This window comes from Podarcis filfolensis (genome assembly GCF_964270895.1).
Source record: "Podarcis filfolensis genome assembly, chromosome: 7".
Taxonomy (NCBI): Eukaryota; Metazoa; Chordata; class Lepidosauria; order Squamata; family Lacertidae; genus Podarcis; species Podarcis filfolensis.
Window position 1 is genome coordinate 36801016 of NC_139603.1, and position 20885 is coordinate 36821900.

The 20885-nt window shown below is 41.4% G+C and overlaps 1 long non-coding RNA gene across 2 annotated transcripts in view; it reads left to right on the top strand.

The window, feature by feature from the left end:
* LOC310767258 overlaps positions 1-20885 on the top strand; it is a 172427-nt gene that overhangs the window by 14370 nt on the left and 137172 nt on the right. For both annotated transcript variants that reach the window (XR_014550806.1, XR_014550807.1), the window contains exon 2: positions 2294-2346. This is a non-coding gene — a long non-coding RNA (uncharacterized lncRNA). The remainder of the gene's footprint in view (positions 1-2293; positions 2347-20885) is intronic.

Sequence of the window (20885 nt, forward strand, 5' to 3'; positions counted from 1 at the left end):
AAATGCATCTTCTCTTCCATGTAATTTCCATAGTAGCTTTAATTTCTTTAAATTATGAGTTATAATTCTTATTAATTCATAAAGACGGTATTTTTTTCCAAGCTGTTTTGGCTAGTATTTTTCCAGTTCTACACCTATTTTCCTTTGTGCAATCATATTGGACCCATACTACATACATGGCAGAAAATATTACCTGTGTGATCAACCAGGTTCACCAGGTTGAAAAAAAGTCTGCAGCTGTAGCTGGTCATAATGGTACCTTTTAAAAGAGCTTCCCATAGCTATATGGGAAGCTCTTTTAAAAGGTAATTATTTTCTTTATTTTCTATATAATAACTTTTTGTAGAAGGAGTTTGTTTCCTTTTTACAGTGACTGTCTGAAGAACGAGAGAGCTGTGAAGAAGAATAGCATTCAGCCTCTGGGTGAAGCCAGCTTGGTGGGCTGAATGTCAAAAATGAAACATCTACTCTCCTTAGAGACCCTTAGTCAGATCTTGGAAAGGTTGGCTCTAATTCTCCATTCATTGAAGTAAAGAGAGTTGTGTTACAGGGAAATCCTAACCCCCATCAAAGGCTGCAGGGGGCAAGGGTTAGGATGGGAGAGAAGTGCCCCAGTGGAAATCTGGTCTGTTAGAGTGAATGGGGCACAACGCAACCAACCTCACTCTACCCTCAGCCTGCCCCTACTTCCTGGCCTTTTTACTTACAACCTGTTAACAGGTGGCTCCACCTGTCATTGGCTCTAGAACCACCTATTGCTAGTCTCCCTGCCTTCCACCCCTCCAGTCCCACTTTTTGAATGTCCCATGCCTTTTGGAAAAGAACCAGAGGTCTAGGGTACTCACATGGAAAGGCCTACAGACATATATCTACCACTGGTGATGTTACCACAACCTGTGTCAGCTGTTTCCCATCCCATCAGTGTCAATGGGAGGGCAAACTGAGAGAAAGAGAGAGTCACTGGAGGTTTGGGAGTAAAAGTCGGTAGCCCAGCTCCTGGCCAGAGTGAGCCAGAAGAGTTGGCTCCACATCAGGTCACTCCCCGCCCCCATTCCAACGCACATACACACTTACAATTGGAAGTGACTGTGTGTATTATGGAAACATACAGTAAATGTAGCAAATGTCACTCAACCCAATTGTTGGTTTGACTGGTCTGCTGCATGTCAAGAACTCAGTTATTGCCAACTATGTGTGTGTTAGGATTAATTGGGTTGAATGAAAGATGTGGATGCGCATCGGTTATCTTGTGCATTCTCACGCAGACAGAAGTGTTGCCCATACAATAGGTATAGTGTGCAGACAATGTTGGAGAATGTCAACGTATCTGAGGTATTTTGAATATTGCCTGGTCAATATGCACCTGCTTGGTCTAATATTTTCCAAGGTATTATTTTTGAAAACATAGCCTTATTTTTACTTAGTAGTATTAGTACTACTAGTAGTTAGTTTTTGTATATAATTTCAATGCACCGTTTTCTATTATCTTTGTACATGGATTCTTTTTAAGTATTTGTTGTAATTCAGATTGTAGGTGAAATATTGTATGTGATAAGTGTTTTTTCTTATGAGGTGGCAATTCTTCCCCCTCCTTCTTTTTCCCTTGTATGTTTTAAAACTAATAAAAGTTTTAAAAGCAAAACAGAAAACAGACAATGGATAACACTTCCTGCTTGTGATCTTTGCCATTTTGCACATTTCCTGTGCCATCAGGAAAATGTGTATTTTTGCCGGTGGTTATGCTCATCCAACTTACATTAGTGTTCAACTTCCGTTAACCACAACATATAAAAAACTCCCTAAATGAATGAAAGCTGCTCTTAAATTTAGCTTGCAATCACTGTGTTTAAATATGAACTGCACACAATATGTTTCTTTGTAGTATATAGGTTGCCATGAACCCAACAACATCATTACATATTGTAGCCAAGATGAGCAGCAATATTGGTCATTGCCACATGCATCGCAAATGACAATCCACTTTCTTTCAACCCGCATTAAGCAATATCTGAGTCCACCCTGTTTTACACTTAAAAGATCAAACTGGTTCAATTTGGAACTGGGGATAAGTCAAATTCTTTATTAAGGTGACCTGGACTCTTCCAACACTGCAAGCCATATTTCGGATTAGGGGATGTTTACTGCTCTTGTCCTTGTGCTGTTCTGCTTTCTATTAGTTGCAAGGCTTTTGGAGCAGAATTAGCAAAAGGCGGAGAAAAGACATTAACCAAAGCAACAGAGATAATTAATCTTTGTTCAAAGTTGATGTTTCCGTCTCTCTGCCCTGTCTTAGGCCCATGCCGCAGAGCTCTGAGAGAGGCTAGCTGGCTTGCTTTGCCTAGGAAGGTAGGCAACCCATTTCTCTACTTGCCCCAATTCCATGAGCTGTCACTTGGACTTTTAGTGGCATAGACACAGTTGTCCTAGCTATGCTAATCTTGGCAGTCAGCTGAAGCCATCAAATTAACCATGTGCAGCTGTGCAGTGAGCGTAGAAAGATGTTGTACTTTTTTTACTTCCCCCACTTTCATTTTTTACACTCTCTCCCCTCCCCGTTGTTTGTGTACGGCCTGCAATGTTACACCGGAGCAGATGTCCACACACACACACACAGAAGTCTCCCTCCCCCTCCTCCTCCTCCATTGTATTTGATGCTCTTTTCTTCCACTGAATGTTCCCTCCCCCACCCTCCCCATATCTAGCAAGAGCTCCGCTTAATTAGATATTTAAATGATTGGAGCAATGCTATTTCTTTAACTTCCCACCAACCACAAACACATACGAAACATACTGTTGGCGGCATTTAATCAACAGCAGTCAATTTATCATTTTCACAGTTTTAGTGAGTGGTTATGAATCACTAAAATCACAGGTATTGTAGACGCAAGCGTTGTGGCACTATCATTAACCAATACGCAGTGCACAGAGGGATGACTTGGTAATTGAGTGGGACTAATAAGAATACATCATTTAGCTGTGTGTGACAAACTGTGCCTCAAAACACAAGCATGGAAAATTCACATTTTGCTTAATAAATAAATTACACAGCCGATGTATTATACATAATTTGTGTCCTCGTGGATTTGAGTGATATATATAATGCATGGTCCAAGTCATTTATTTATTAAGACTAACTATATATATTGTAGGTTGGGAATTTTAAACTCCAGAGCAAGACCTGCCAAGGTAACTATTACAACTACTGAGTTTGATTGGGCAGCAAATGAGGCTGTGCGTTTGGGGACTTGCAAACACACCGAGTGTTTCTAATGTTACAAGCTCCAGTGTGTTTATAAACTTCAGTTCCCTACATTTATTTAGGAGCCAAAGAGGAGAAACTCCAAAGCCTTTCTGGGAAGGTGGGTATCGGGATATATTTTCCGGGAAAGAAAATGCGGCAGCTCTCCGTTTATTCAAAATACAAAGCGGAGGGGAGTGGAACACATAGTGAAAATAACACGCATAATAGATGTTTCTGTGGTCTAGTTCTCACTGCCATCGTTAACCTGTGTCTCTGTTCTTGGCTTCACAGCAGGGCGAGCATGACTGAATGCCCCGCCAAACAAAAGTAGTCCCTGCACATAGAAAAGCAGCACATCAGGGATGTGGCAGAACTTTTCTATCTTGATTCATTTTATTTTATGTGGAAGAATTCCCCACACCCTCGGTTAGGAGCAGCACTCATCTCATCTCATCTCATTTCACCTGCCGCCTTCCATCTGAAGTGCACTAGTCCATGTAACTGCCCAGAAGATATGGCTGTCAGTTGGTCCAACTATCCACTCTTTTCACAGGGTTACCACTTAGTTATTAAAACAGCAATAGCTGCACCACTGCAGAAAGAAATAGTATTACTTAATAAGCATCTTAACAAGCATACTTAATAAGCATCTTAACAAGCATACTAAACATGGTCCTAAGGCAAAGGACCCAGCTACACAGCTGCAAATAAAATGTTCTAAATGTGTTGTAAAATGCAATATACAAATGTGACACTAGATGGCGACAGTGAGCTATGCCAAATTCAATGTATTTTTCAAAACTTTTTAAAGCATTTTCACAGTGTTTTTTTAAAAAAAATATGTGTGTGGATTCCATCAAAGCCTGAGGGCACATAAGGCAGCCATCTTTTTGAAGCTGAACAGTTCAGGGCCTGAATGGGAGGCACTCTGAAGCCCTTGTACTTGTTAGAAATGTGGGCTATAAATAATGTATTAATTAAATGAAATAATAGAGACATGAAGCACAATCATGGCCCAATATGTCTTTGCCCCACTGGACATAGGGGCTGTTGAAAACCGACAAGGGTGTGGGAAAAGAGCATAAGGGGGCTGAATGAGGCCTGCTAAACAAACACACACAGGCTATGATAATATATTAATTGCTACACACCCTCTTTTCTTTTAATTTGTATAACAAATGAATGAGCACTAAGGAGTTTTTTGTATACTCTTGGGAACGAGGGGGGACACACACACACAAGATTTATGAATGCTGTGCTACCATAAACATGTCCTTGCTATAATTTAAGTCATTTCCCTCAGCTATTCCCTCTTAAACCTGCAATATCTGCAATAGTTCAAGGATTTCTGTGCCCTTCCCTGCCTCAGTCTGTCACTCCTGATCTCCAAGCATTCAACTTAGGCTAACAGGAAGGTAAGGTTTTTTTTTAAAAAAAAGAGCAGGCAATGGGATGCATAAACCCCTTCAGTGCCTGAGATAAATTAAATACCGCATATTGGCCTCAGGGTCTCTGTGTAGAATATTCTGCCCGCTTAGGTGACCCAGGGATTTTAAAACTCATTTTTGAGTCTGTATCTAGTCAGTGTGAAAAGTGTTAATGTTCCTGTATCACAGTACACTGATTACACATCTTTTTTTACACCCAATAACCACACACAATGATTATATTATTCATAAGATATTTTACCTGAAGTAATAAAGCAAGCAGCTTTAGTTATTATTTCCTAATCTTTTTTTTTTTAAACCCTTTTGCTAGCCCTAGGGATTACCCTGCTCTCCCTCCCTGTATATTCTTTAAACAGATATAATAGCATAAGCAGTGGACAGTGGGTGCTGATTTGTGTACATTTAGATTTACTCTGGAAGATGGGGGCTGCAGAGGACAGTGACATCCAGATGTGTCTAGAGTTGTTATCAATATGCTGATGACAACCAGTTCCTTGGTTTTGTGTCACCTGGGACCTGATACCTCTGAGGAAGTGCTCAGGTGGAATGAGGGCAAACAGGTTGAAACTGACTGATCCAGCGCTAGTCAGAATTAGGGTGACTATGTGTCCTACTGTACAGAGGGTCTCCTCTATTTTGAAGGAGTGACAGAGGACAGTCTTCCATTCGATGGCCTCCTCTGTTTGAGGGCTGCCCAGTCTAAGTCTGGTTTAAAGATGATGTCTGGGGCTGGACTGAGGAGGAATGGTGGGGGCCGCCCCCCTTTCTCATGAACCGTCCCGAGAACAGGAGGACAGTATAGATTTAGAACAGTAGTTTGCAGAAGGACATAGTTCAGAGACTGCAGAGGAGAAAAGCTGGGAAATATCGGGAGAGGAAGAGCAGGAAGAAGAAACACCAGGGGAGAGACAACTGACGGACTCAGTGTCTTTGGAGAGCATTCCTGAGTCCTCCTCTCACAGGACTAGGCGTGCATTGAGAGTAGTAAAACAGAGAGCTCAGAGACAGAAAGCCCAGATCAGCTGGTGCAGGGATGATGTAGGATAAGAGAGAAGGAGGGGATTGGGTTTTACTCGGAGCAGCGTCATTATTTAATAAGGACTACATTCCTTTGTCTCTGTGAATACTGAATAAATTATGTGATAAGGACTCTTCTTGTTTACCTGCTTTTTTGGCTGCCACTGGGGGAAGGACAGGATTCCTTGAAGCTTGACAGATAAGGAACCATAAGAACGGGGAGCAGGAGCCTTGGAACTGCCTACCAACATCTTACTTATACAGTGGTACCTCGGGTTACATACGCTTCAGGTTACATACGCTTCAGGTTACAGACTCTGCTAACCCAGAAATAGTACCTCGGGTTAAGAACTTTGCTTCAGGATGAGAACAGAAATCATGCTCCGGCGGCACGGCGCCAGCAGGAGGCCCCATTAACTAAAGTGGTACTTCAGGTTATGAACAGTTTCAGGTTAAGAACGGACCTCCGGAACAAATTAAGTGCTTAACCCGAGGTATCACTGTACTATGGTGAGATGTATTTCTAATATGTGCCTATGCATACAAAGTACCATATACAAATTTTATGCAAAATAGGATCCTCTTTTATCCTTGTTATTATTCATGTACATCTTTCTTTAAGCAAGGTGTAGCTGGCCACTGTCATTAGAGGGGATGCTTGTGGGCTGCCCACATGTTGGAATGCCCCTGTTTCACCCTCATGATATCCTTGAGGTAGATTAGGCTGAGAGATAGTGATGGGCCAAAGGTCAGTCACTGAGCTTCATAGTTAAGTGAGGATTGAAACCTTGTCCCCCTAGTCCCATACTCTTTCTGGCCAGTGTCTATTCTGTCCAAATTGCTCTTTTGGACAAAAAATATTGAGTAAGTTCTCCATTGCTGAAAAGTCTTGAGTAAATGCTCTTGAAGTAACTGGCATTCTTCCTTTATGGAGAACTTTCCATAATGTTCAATTTCCAGGCAAGTGTGAGGCACACCAAATATGCTGTCAGCACCAGAGCTGAAAGGTAATATCATGGCCATTTGTTTCAGTAACCTGATCATATAAAACAGCGAATATTATTTTATTACTAAAAAAAAAATCAATGCAATTTTCCAATGATGCTCATCAAAGACAAAAAGGCCTTGGCCTCATCTTCCGCAAGCTTTGCCCTGTGTGAGGTATTGTAGTTCTTCCCTTCTTTCACTTCTTCCCAGAGTTATAAATTAATACCTCAACCCTGACCATAATATGCCCTCTAACAGTGTTTATTATTACTGCATATTTTAGACAGGTGGTAAGTATTGGCACTTTTTATTATGCTGATAAACAGTGTTGGACTGCCAGGTAAAATGCGTTGTCAGGGGTGATTTCTCACTTTTTTCTCGCTTCCTCTGGATTTTATTTAGGCACATGCAGGATAAATCCCAATTGCTGAAGCATTTTGGCAGAGCTTCCTTTCCGTAATTGACAGTGTTGGGCCATAGGCAGTTGAGAATGTGTCTCAGCAGGTTTGGAGCTGAAATCTAACAATGCAGGCAAGTGAGGTGGTAGAATTACGTGGTAGCAGAAAGCAAAGTTCTAGTTGTGACTGCGAGGGGAGGTTTTTCTTAAATGCCACCTCCATTGAAAAGTTCAGTGCATTAGACAACAGCACACTGAGAGAGGAATGGGAACACTCATAAATGGTATGTGCAGTGGAGCAAAGTGCACAGAGGGAGGCCTACTGAGAACATCCTGGGAATCTGTGTAGAGGTTAGAGTGTTGGTCTAGGAGTAGAGAGAACCAGGTTCAATGCCCCACCTAGCTATGAAGCTCATTGGCAGATTTTGGATCATTTGTTCTGTCTCTCTTAGCCTATCTTACCTCACAGAGTTGCTGTGAGGAGAAAGCCCCACTGAATTCAGCAGGACTTCAAGTAAACATGGTTGGGGTTGCAGAGTGGGTCAAAATTCAGTCTTACTTCAGGGAGCCTGGAAAAGGTTTGCAAAACAAAAAGAAGCAGAGAAGTAAGCAGGTGGTCAAGGAAGGTATCAGAGGGAGAGAGAAATGGGCAGGTGGAGAGACCGAACCACAGGAACACAAGCCTGAGAGGCCACATAGTCGAGACCCTATTCTGGCTATCACCCAAGCAGACACCTGGTCCAGCTTGGAACATTTACAGCCAGACCAAATTAATAAGAACAAAAGTCTCCACTGGGGCTCGAATCATGCTGGAGTCTAGGAAGACAGTACTGCCATTTTCCTCTCAGTCCTGTAGTCCTGTGTGTTCATCACAACAAGGGACATCTGTGACAACAAGGCTGTCTAAGTACCTTCTGATTTTGTCAGTAATTAAAGTGCAGTGTTTTTAAACAATTCCTGTTATCCTTTCTGTTACTGTTCTGTTCCATATCCCTTGGAAAATCAGCAATGGTGTGTATGTTTGTGCACATGCAGGTGGATCACAAGGGTTTGAAGTAGGAGCTAAGAACAAGGTAATGCAAGAGGGGCCGTGGACATTTGAGGGTTAAGAAGTTTAAATATATGTCCCTGAGACATACATTCAATTCTTAATACCCCATATTTCAAACAATTCATGTTTAGCCAGTATTTATCCAGGATGCACATGACTTAATTTCCACCTCAAACCGTTTTTAAAGAATTGACATTCAAAACTGAAAGGCAGCATGCAATGAGAAACCTTAAATATTAGCAGTCTCTCACTTGGTTCTAAACTAGGAGCTGCCAGATGGAGATGAGGGGGTGTGTGTGTTTGTATGTATCAGTAGCATGGAACTTGCTTGCCTCACACTTGCAATCCGTGCAGGAGGGCTGTGCTGATCTTCCCTCACCCTGATCCTTGCCAGTGCCAGTGGATTAGCAGGACTGCCAGAGGTGGCATATCAACTGTGGTGCAGAAGTGGCACCAACTCTCTGAGCCAGTTGGTAACTACACCTTCCATGAGCTTCTTTGCTCTCCTGTGCTATTTGATTACAGCCCTCTGCCTCAAGGTTATGGCTCAGTGGTAGAGCACCTGCTTTGCATGCAGAAAGTTCCAAGTTCAGTCCCTGGCATGGTCAGGAAGGGATGGAAGAGACTCCATTGCAAAACCCTGGACCAATGTCTGCTGCTGCTGCTGTGGAAGCCCCTGCTGCAGCCGCAGAAATCGCAATGGAGGCAAAGCTACTACTTGACAAAGAATGAGAGCAGAACGGAGCATGACTGACCATGGCTTGTATCCAATACAATGCCACATAACCACCAGGGCAAGGATTATATTTGGGTGTAGGATTTTCCCTTCTTCTACCCTGTGCAACCCTCCGGAGCAGATTTGGAGAGGGCCATGTGAGAGGGAAAGAGGGAGAAAATTCCCATTGCAGAAATCCTTGCACCGACAGGGCAGCTCCTTAGCACTGCATTGGGCACAAGCCTTTATTGTATGTCATAGCTGACATATTCAGTTTTGCTATATGAAAACAATTATTGCTATACCTGTCCACTCAGACATAAGCACCATCAGAATCAGGTAATGGGACATTATATTGCAGTCTGTGGTACAGGTATATCTGACATCTTCCACCCTGATGGAAATAATTGGTTAGGCTTCTCTTCAGATTCCTTCTAGGGCTCTCTAACTAATTTTAAGCCTGTGGTGTTCTTGGCTTTTATTGCATATTTCAAATACAGTGGTACCTCAGTTTTCAAACGTAATCCATTCTGGAAGACCGTTCGAGTTCTGAAACATTTGAAAACTGGAAACTCAACAGCCGACAGCCAGGCCTCAGGATCTTGCACTCATTAGAAGCCACGTGGCACTTTCGACTTCTGAGGCGTGTTTGAAAACAGAAGCATTTACTTCCGGGTTCACAGTGCTCGTAAACCAAAATGTTTGTCAACGGACACATTTGAAAACTGAGGTACCACTGTAACAAAAAAAGGACCCATGGAGAGAGCACCAGTATCAGCAGATGCAACACTGAGGCTGCAATCCACACACACACACACACACACACACACACACACACACACAATACCTGCCAACCAAGAACCAAAATAAGGCATTCCTTTCTTTAAAAAATACTTTATTTAAGATTCAACAATAACAAAAAATCCACAATAACGACTACATCAATTAACCATCTTTAACAATAGTTGAAAAATTACAGAACATCACTTTAACTTACTCAAATTTTCATATTTAACTTTTATCTCTATTGTAATAATAAACATTGCCTGGCAAAACTAGAATGATTCTTGTAAAATAAGAAATATAATGTTTTTGGTATCTGATTAAAACAAAGAAAGTAATATAGTAATCTGGAACTGTGTGTGGAAAAAATAATAGAAATAATAATACAATGAGTCTAATTGGAAGTCAAATGTGTTTATTTTATTTTGTTTTTTCTTTCTCTCTTTTTCCTCCTTTTCTTTCTACCTTCTTTTTTTGGTCCTTTCCTTTTTCTTTTTGATTTGCTAAGAAAGAGATAAAGAGCCAAAATAAGGCATTCCAAGGAGGGGGGGGCGTGTCGCTGTGAAGAGTAAGTCTGCAATCTGCTGTATCCTCAGTGGCCCTCACAACCAGGGCGCACTGGTATCGGGACCAATCCCTGTGCCAGCCTGGAGCTCATGCAGTAATCAGCCCAATCTGCCTGTCTCCCCACTGCCACTTTCCACTGCTGCTGCCATGAGTGGCCAGGCTGCAGATGTAGCAGTGTCTCCACTTGTTTGCTCCGCTAGTTCTGCACCCTAACCTGGGTGCTGAACCGCTGCAAGGCAGCAACATACACTGATTGTTTAAACTCACTTTACTATTAAGATTAGGTCAGAGTGCCTAGAGCCAAAGAAGAACAGGGAGTTTATATGTTTTAACAGTTATGCAGAAGGGGGGGTGGATTTTAGCAGCTACCTAACTAACCCATAGTTTTCGATTAAGGTTTCATAAGCAACCAGTTCTGAAAGATATGCAAAAGGATAAAGGGGTATGTTCACACCATTTTAGCTTGCCTGCTTCCATAATGAATGAGCCTAAACTATTATTTGTGACATGCTGAAATACTGTTTTAGGAAAGAAAATAATGACTCAAGAGAAGGACCTTGAGATAGTTAGATAGGAAGGAAGGAGGGCTTTTGATTCAGCCAAAAGAGAACAATTCGATGCATGTTTAACTAAAGTGTTACTGAGTGCAATGAGGCTCTCTCATTGGCAATATGCATGTGCATAGGAACGTAGGCGAAAACGGTTTAATCAATATATGTCTGAGAGTGTAATTATAACATTGTAACACATATGGATCTGAAAGAAGTATAAAACAAAAATGCATTTTTGTACATATGACTTCCCCCCCTTAATATACACAGAAGAAAATTATTTATTTTTTATCCTCTGCTAATCTGATGGAGTACGTTTTTTGTTCACAGGACATTTTTACTGATTTATTTTGCCTTAGAGAAAGGAACAAGGCAATACTGCAGAATCAAATCCACCATATGTCGGTTGGGTAATCCCATGTACATGCAACCCCTGTGTGCTTCCATTTATTGGAACATCTGATTATCTGAATGTTTTGGATGCCCTCCAGGCCAATTGGATAAATGGGTTTGTACTGTATTACAGTGATGATTAATACAGATATTTTGCTAGGTCAGCATGCTAAAAAAGAACTGTGCTGCACAAACCACTTAATGCCCCAATTTACCTCAACTGTCTGGTTGGTGCCAGCACTGATATTCTGCATCTCAGGGAATCAAAAGGAAGAAGTGAAATAGAGGAACCAGGAACTTTGCATTGAAATCTTCCCAGTGTCATTGAGTCTGCTTCTTTTTAGATCAGTGATTTAGATCAGGGTTCCAGATCACATGGAATCCACTGGCTAGCCCTGAGTCTCATAGATGCTGGGCCTGAGTTGCCCTGCCCTTGCATGAAGTCTTGGGTTTACAATTTTGGGAGAGGGGAGACTGCGGCACTGGGGAGAGGGCAGGCTGGCGAGGCCCCCTAGATTTAGAGGCCCAGGTTGTCCTGCCCTCACATGAAATCTTGGGTTTGCAATTTTGGGAGAGGGGAGACTGTGGCACTGGGGAGAGGGCAAGCTGGCAAGGCCCCCTAGATTTAGAGGCCCTAGGCTTCAGCCTACTTAGTCCTGCTTCTCACTCCTTCTGAACAGGGCTACCAAAAGAAAGGAAGGGATTATTGATCTGTGTGATCTGGTTCCCTTGACTCATCTGTGTGGCATATGTGTGTCAACCACAGATGTTAGCTTGAAAGGGTCAGACAACAGTCTACGCCGGCATTATTTCTTCAGAGAGTTTAAAAATGCTTGTTTTTGCTGAGCCAATAGATGTATCAGAATTTAATTCCAGTTATTACTCACTCTTTAGCTGTGAATCACATAATTAATGTCTACCATTTTTAGATATGCAATTTAGGTAGCAGCTTTTTCGCACTGTCACTTTTCACAGGTTTCAGTTTAGCAAGTGGGATCTGCAACAAAATGTGGATATTGCTGAATGTCCTGTTCAGTGTCTCAGCCAGCCAGTCCTCTCTTACTCTAAGATATTCCATTTTATTCCCTCTCCCTCCTGTTTTCTCCTCCCAACAGTCAGTACTCAAAAGCTCATTCCGCTGTTTGTCTTTTTTGTCCTCCCCCCGACTTTGGTTTCTTTCTGAATAGTTTTTTACTTATTAAAAACCAAGGTTCCCCCAGGCCCACCTGCACTTGTACTCATATCCTGTTTGTGAGATCCCATAGATCTCACACATAGCCAGTGTTAGAACAGGAAGTTGCACTAAGATGGGCCACTGGTCTGATACAGTAGGCTCTCCTTATGTTTGGAAAGGTGGCTCTGCAAGCTAGTCAGAGTCAGGAAAAGCAAGTTATAGTGGCTGCTGGTTTTAGCAAAATATCAGAGTAAAGGAAAACAACATTCATTGGGAAATGAAACTGCATGTTCCAGGACAGCTGTGCCCATTTGCCTAGATCCTAAAAGAACTGTGAGAAGGACAGAGATTATGACTTTTCACATAGCCAGAAAGGTGTTGGTGGGCATTCAGATGGGTGTCCAAAATGATGCAAGGATCCTGCAGTCTTGAAAACTTTCCAAATAGGTATTGCAGTCCAGAGACTATTTACAATGAAGACTGTGACATATAATCAAAAGACTGAGTTGAAAGTATAAGAACTGTAGAGACCAGCCATCTTTGGGAGAAACATTTGCAGCACCCCAAGGAACAGAGTGAAGCTTCATCATTGTCTTGCTTCACCATATTGTGTTACTAAGGGGACCACTTAAGCAGAGCAAAAATCTTGGGTAACTACGGTATTCCTGCAGGACAGGTGTGCATGTGTTCTATGACTGAGATCTTTTGAGGAAGTGGAATGAATAAACTTTTGAAAACTGGTAGCACTGCCTTGGTCTCTCCACCCCAAGTTGCATTCATGACAGTACTGCTTCACCATTCACACACACATACCCCCCCCCACTGCCCACCCCAATCTGAGATGAAACTCCTCATTGGTAAAACCAGGGAATGTTGTGGCTGAATACATAATGGATAAGCTGGCTCAGATGCACAGCATTCTTGCCCCATGAGAAATCTTGGAAGTGGTGCATGTCTACAGCAACCTGGCCAGCTGTGAAATGATGAATTCATTTGTGAACCAGATTGGTACACAAAACTAGTACTTGCTGACCTCTGCTGTTTGAGAACAGCTTTCAGTCTGGTTTGAAGAAGCATCCATCTGAGAATGAACTTCTAAAGAAGCAAGAAGTTTGACCATATATGCAAAAATAAAAACAAATCTTTTAGAAGCTTCTCTTTATAGGAATGATCTGGGCGAGTCAGCAATTTTGCCTTCCACTTTTTCCTTAGAAAGTTAAGTAACTCTGGCTTTGCTCAGTCTTGTATTAACACAATAAAGGATGGATTAGAAAGCAAAGGCATAGCAAATCAAACAGGTAGATAGGAGTAATCTATTAAGCTGGAAAACTTTCTGTTAGCTATCATGCCTCATGCTGTTGTGTATAATTATTAGCTGCAAAATAGCACAGCTTGAACCTTATTATTGCACATTAAAGAACATTCCACTTATAATTATGAAACAAAAAAAGAAGCGCTTACAAATCATCTGCCAAGAACTAACTTTGCACACACAAGAATCTGAAATGTGCATCCTTTCTTAACCACTTAATAAATATGCAGCTTTCTTTCCAAACTTTTTTCTTACTATATATTGAATATATGTAACCTTTAAAATTAACCTTTAAAATTAATGCCCTCCCTCCAAAAGAGAGAAAAGGAGTAAAACTCATTTCCATGTTTATTATTTAAAATGTTTCTAAACTGCTCTTCATCAAATATTTCAGGGTAGTGTGTAAAAGTGTGATTTTAATTCATTTTTCACAACATGTAAATGGAATTTAAAATTGTATTTTAAAAAGCAATACACAAGCACAGTGAAGTACAAGAAGACAAAAATAATAAAAACTGAACAGAAAATTCAAAAATAGGAGCTGATGTTTTCTGTAAGGAAGGCATACGCTGAACCACAGCTGATCTCAGAAGGCTCACTTGTGGTAGTAGTACTTTATTAATTTTAATTGATTAGTTCCAGAGCTTGGAAAATATGTTCCTGTTTCCAGCTCATCCCTTTGTCTTTTCTTGTGTTCTGTCTATTATGCCAGGAACCTGGGACTATGTTGTTTTCTTCGGCTGTGTATGTACCATGCATTTAAAGCTCAAGACTGCCCAAAAGAATCTTGGGAACTGTAATTTCTCAAGGCGCTGAGAATTGTATTTCTGGTAGGCTACAGTTCCCAAGTTTATTGCAGGTATGCCATGTGCTTTAATTGTATGGTGTGTACAGCCTTAATTTTTATTTCAGTGCCTCTCACAGCATTAGGTGCTTTATAACAAATTAGTAACAATTCATTTTCCTACTGTAAAAGACACGTCTCTTTGTTCTTCCAGGCCTCCCCCTTTGTGGTTTATATACCGTATTTCCCCATGTATAACACGCCCCCATGTATAAGACGACCCCTATTTTTTGGACTGCAACATAATGGGTGGGGTTGTTCAGCTGGGGGGGGGGGAGATTGCCCAGAGTTGTCTGCACGCTTGCCGCCAAAAGACCACCTGCACACTCGGCACAACCACAGCCGATTGCACGCATGCCTTGCCGCTGCAGTGAATAGCCCCCAGTTGCCTCAGCTGCAGCCAATAGTCAGCAGGGCTTGCCGCAGCAACCAATCACATGCCCAATTGCCACTGCCAATCTCCTGCTGCCTGCTGCCACCAATTGCCCGTCTCCTCTGCTATCCGTGTATAAGACGACCCACAATTTTTGCCTATTATTTCTAAGGAAAATATATCGTCTAATACACAGAAAAATACGGTATTCTCTCTCTCTCTCTCTCTCTCTCTCTCCTTTATGTAAAGGTGCATTTCACCCTGTGATTTCACCATACTTGGTCCCCACTCACTTTTCTTGGGGAGGGGCGTAACCATAGGGTATGTGGGAAATGAAACAGCGGAAGGCCAGAGTATTCTGGTGCTGTGCTGAAACTGGTCCTTCTGTTTCTCCAAAGTTTCATTCCCCTGTGAAAGAGACTGCCATACTTCTGCCACATTCTCAGGATATTTTAGAATTTCAGTACAGTCGTACCTTGGTTCTGGAACGCCTTGCAACTCAAACATTTTGGCTCCCAGATGCTGTAAACCCGGAAGTGAGTGTTCTGGTTTACGAACATTTTTTGGAACGTCTGACGCAGCTTCTGCAGCTTCCGATTGAGTGCAGGAAGCTCCTGCAGCCAATCGGAAGCCGCACCTTGGTTTTCGAATGTTTTCGGAAGTCGAACGGACTTCTGGAATGGATTCCGTTCGAGAACTAAGGTACGACTGTACATACATATATCTGATGGGGAGCTAGCTACAACATACCCTCTAATATTGGTCTGATGAAAAAAGGGACATCTTATTCAATTATTATTATTATTATTTTATTTATAACCACACCCATCTGACTGGGTTGTTGCAGCCACTTTGGGTGGCTTCCAACATACATAAAAACATAATAAAACATTAAACATTTAAAAACTTCCCTATATAGGGCAGCCTTCAGGTGTCCTTGAAAGGTTGCATAACTCCACACCCTCTAACATTTGTCTGATGAAAATAGAGACATCCTTAGGAGAAGTGGGAAATTCCAGGATCAGATCGGAAACCGGGACAGCTTCTGTAAATCTGGGGCGGTCCCTGGAAAATAGGAATACTTGGAAAGACTGCAAAATGTGGCTGAAATGGGTGCATTCACTTTTGTTTTTAATGGCAAGTTCTTTGACCTTAAAACAACAAAACAAAAACCTCCTTTCCCCACTCATTTCTTTAAAACTAAAAAGACTTCACTTAAAAAAAATAAAAATGGCAAGGAACAGCTGTCAGACACACACCAGGCTGGCTGCCCACCTTCCTGTGCTTAGAGGGAAGCCCAGCCAAGGATGTCACAGGATTTTTCAGAAGGCTGCAGAGTACAGAACTCTGGAGAGATGATTTGTGGAACGAAAACAAGGACGTTCACAAACACCTCTCGGACACTCCAAAAGTGCAACTAAAGCCTCAGCCATGAGATTTTCCTGGGGAGAGAGAAAAATCTCCATAAAATAAAATCTAAATACAGTTTCTTTTCTCATTTATTAATGGGGAAAGGGTTGAGGAAAAATGGGAGAAATTCTTGGCACAGCACTCATAAATTTACCACAAATATGGTGAACATCACAGTGACTGTTTTTATGTTGGTGTACTTAAATACTTTTTAAAAACCCACCTTTAAGCTGCCAAAGTCAACACAACTAGGCAGCCTACCCTCTAGAAATGGATTGCTAGGGTTTGTGATTTCTTAAAACTCTAAACGGGTCCAGAGATTTATCAGTGACTAAGGCCATGACTTGATTCAGTAAGTTGAGCAATCATTCCTCAGCTTTTCACATCTACCTGTTAGGCTGCAGCCACTGACCTGGTGTAAACCGGCTGCAAATCATTTTAGGAGCAATTCTGCAGGTGCCAGTAAAGTTATGTTTAACAAACAAGCGTTACTGAACATGTAGAGCATTTTCCAAATTGGTCAGCTGGCAAACAGCTTAGTTCAATTTTAAAACTGCAAACCTGCTAATGTTTGTAGGAAAATGAGCAGGACTAAGCAAGTAATCATGTTGATGAACCTGAGCCAAGGCGACTTGATGAAGGCCGCTCGCTTACATTTGAGCTCTAAACTACTTGGCCTTGCTTCATTTTCTGTGCAGAAAATATACGCTCCCAAGAATGGAGCCATGGATATTAAAGTTATTCCACCTGGCTTACATTTGGGGGGAGGGGTGGGGCTCTTGCCTTTCCAGGGCAATTAAATGTATTATTTATATGATGTTCTAATCCTGGAGGCTATTAGATGCTGAAGAAGAAGCCTGAAACTCACAGCTTGCCCAGCTATAGCAGCCACAGATATTGTCTGAAAAAAAGGATTGTTAGTGGTTTAAGATTTGAATGATTCTCCGCTGACCGAATTTGGGGTGAATAAAAGGGGTTTTAGCACTCAGACTTTATTGATAGGCAAGATATTCTTTAAAAAAAGCATTGTATAATGAAGACATCTCCTCAAACTTCCTATTCATTTAATTGATTGTTTTTCCATAGGAAACTAAAAGTAGACAAATTTTACTAATATCATTATCATCAATAAGTATTTATATAGGGCTGTATTCAATGTATCCATCAAGGTTCTATCAATGCAAAAATAATAATGATAATAAAATCCTTGTACAATGGAACATCTATCTTCCCTCACCCATTTTTCCTTGTCCTGGAAACAAAAATATTTGCAAGGTGCCCTTTTTAATGCATTACCCTCTGAGCAAAACAAAGCCTAGTTCATGCTTTGTCAGAAGTGAACAACTACCAATTTTTGACGGTTCTTAAAATGAACTAAGTGTGTGTATGAGTTTTATGTTCCAGAAAACTATGTGTGATCCTGCTATAGCAGCTTTGAACAAACATTGCATTGTGCTGCATTTTGTTCCTCAAGCATAGACTGTGCATTGTCAATACATGTGTCATTGGCACATTTCTTTTAATCTGCATCTGAGTGAAAAAAATCTCAGCAATTAATTTTTAGACTGTTTAATGAGTAAACATATGATAAGAAATTTTAAATTATTTACTTCAACACATTTATGTTGATTTGCTGTGGAAGGTTTTGAGAGTACACGATTTGAGCACTGTAACCTATGAGTTGTGCAGAAACCTTCACCATTTTTATGCACTGGATTAAAAAGTGGATCTCAAACTCCTGCTACACACTTCCTATATTAGCAAGGCTTGCACACTTTGAACAAAGAAGAACTTCTGAGTAAACAAGCAACAGGGTAGAGAAGACAATTGATGTGCATTTGCTGAAATCAAGCACAAATTTAGTAGATTTCTGAATAATAATAAATTGCCTAGGGTGGTGTGTTTTTTGTCTGAAAACTGGAAAGGAAGCCTTTTGATAAAATGTCCACTCTGTGTTCTGTAGCAAAAACAGATGTTCATTAATAAACAGACTGGCCATAAAACATTGGAACTGCCATCTGGTTGGGATGTTTCAAAGGAGATGTTTTGTCTCTAATATTTCCTTTGGTAAAGTTCTGGTGGGAATCAAGTGCTTTCTTTATGACTAGACAGAAATATGATTCCCACCATTACTACCTCCTCCAAATACATGGATACTGTAATAAAATAATTAGAAACTTCATTGTGTACCCAATACATTTATTTAAAATGACCTAACCGGCAAATGTAGCAAAATAGTAGCTTTCTGTTTTATAATATTGCTGGATATTCTGAAGATCTGTGAGTATCTGGGATAGAACTGGGCATGGGTTCAAGGATAAAATCCATGTGGGCTTTTAAGAGCAAATCTTTCTGTATCCTTAAAAATCTGCATAGGAGGGGAAACCCACAAAGCTCTTAGTTGTAAGCAATTAGTTGTAAGTGCTTATGAGGTAGTCTGAGGGCTACCTGCCTGTCTCCTTTTGTTGTCTGGAAAAAATAAATTTCTGCTGCCTAAAAGCTGTTGCCACCCTGCATGTTGATGTTAACACAGCAGGTCTTGATGGGTCTTGATTGCATGCTGTTGCACTCAGGGGAAATTTAATGTATTTTTATATTTGATGTACTTTGCAGACAATTTTGCCCTTAAAGTGTGCTTGTACATGACATGTAAATGAAATTGTCCCTGAGAGTGATGGTGCATCACCAAAGTCCGTTGCTCCCAGTGGGGCTTGCTTCCTTGACTTCTGTACATGCAGGGGCAGGAGCCCTGCACACCAGCTAGCTGCTCTTAAGCAGCTGAAATACCATTATAAAAGAAAACAGGCAGCCCACAGACCACCTTGCATTCACCATGTATTCCTATGAGAGAATAGGAATCGGCAACACACAGGTTCTGGAGCATCATGGTAGTTAACTATAGTGGGATAGCCCAGTCAGTAGCGCATGAGACTCTTATCCTCAGAGCTATGGGTTTGAGCCCATGCTGGGTAAAATATTCCTGCATTGCAGTGATTTGGACTAGATGATCCCTGTGGTCCCTTCCAATTCTACAGTTCTTTGATTCTACCCTGACCAGACTCCCCACTTTGGTACAGGCAGATCAGACCATGTGTGTCTGCTTCAGAATCAAAACTCACTGGATTCTTACCTCCATCCCTAGATGAAACATGGCATAATGGTACTACAAGGTATTTTGGACATTGCGCTGTTGATAGAAAATCATCAGCTACTTAGAAACATAGGAAGCTGCCTTATTAGACCATTTGTCCATCTAGCTCCATACTGACTAGTCTGACTGACAGCAAATCTCCTCTTTCAGACCTGAAGGGGGATTGAACCTGTGACCTTCTGTATGCAAACCATGTGCTTTACCACAGCCATGGCCCTTCATTCTCATTTGCCATTTAAATATGCCCAGCATTTATTTGCTTTGCATGTGTGATATTGCTTGATGCCTTTTAGCCCAGTCGCCAAAAAACACTGCTGTGTACTCCCTGCCTGCTTCTTTAGCTGCTGTGGGTTGTGTTGCATTTGCTTCATGAAGCTGATGAATGGCCGAATCCCCTTTTGAGGCACAACAGCTCACCATCCCAAAACCCTTTAGTCCCATCCTGTTCACTGCTTCCATGACTCTACTTAGCACAGAGAACAAGAAATGGCTTTCTCAAGCTTCCCTATTCAGCAGCCACCACTGGTGGTCAGTAATTCACCATGAAACTGCTTATTAATTTGTTCCTCCGCTGCACTGTTTATCGATATTGCTTTTATTGTGGTACTTCGCCTCAGCTATGAAGGGAGAGGATGCACACCTTCATCTAAAGCTAATGGTATCGCTGCCTGCCGATGCTGCCGAGAAGCTGAGGAGCAATGCGACTAATAAAACATCACCAATAAAAATATGAAGGGGGGAAACGTAGGAAATGTATATTCCCACTACCTGCATGGGGCCTGGAGCCATTAATAGGACAGCCCTAAACAACAGTTAGGAAAGGATTATATGGCTCTTTGGGGGACTCAAGAGGGTGGCATTTGTTTGACTGGCAGGCTGATACTCCTTGATGGTGCAGCCTGACTAGCAGTAGTAGCAGCTGAAATGGGTGGATGAAGGATTTTATTCATATAGTGTGCTCTCTTGTCCTTAAGGGTGAAACTGGAATTGACTGGAAGTCTAAGAGGGATGAGTTAATTATAAACAAAAGGCAGGCCACAAGAGAGAGGGCTTAATGTGAAGAGAAATTTGCAACTGGAAAAAAGAACTTCTTTATCTCAGGCACGAAACCTGGGATCAATACACATTCAACACCAAACCATGGTTTAGCATTACATGGATGAGTTGTAGTCAGTCTTGGGCCCATGGTCTCCCTCCCACAGCACAGTCACAGAGAGGAGACTGGAAGCATCAACATCCATCTTAGATTAGCATTTAGTATTTACTTTAGCATTATATTTCAACCATAAACTATGGCTAGTATTCACTGTGGTTAGTGAAAACAAATCAGTCTCATAAACTGTGGATTCAAATAGGTTTTTCCTCACTAGCAATAGTTAAGTCTAATCATATTGTATCTAGATTAGAATGTCACAGTGAGTTGCAGTTGGTCAAAAACAGAGGCTTCTGAACTTGTCTTTTTAGCTGCACT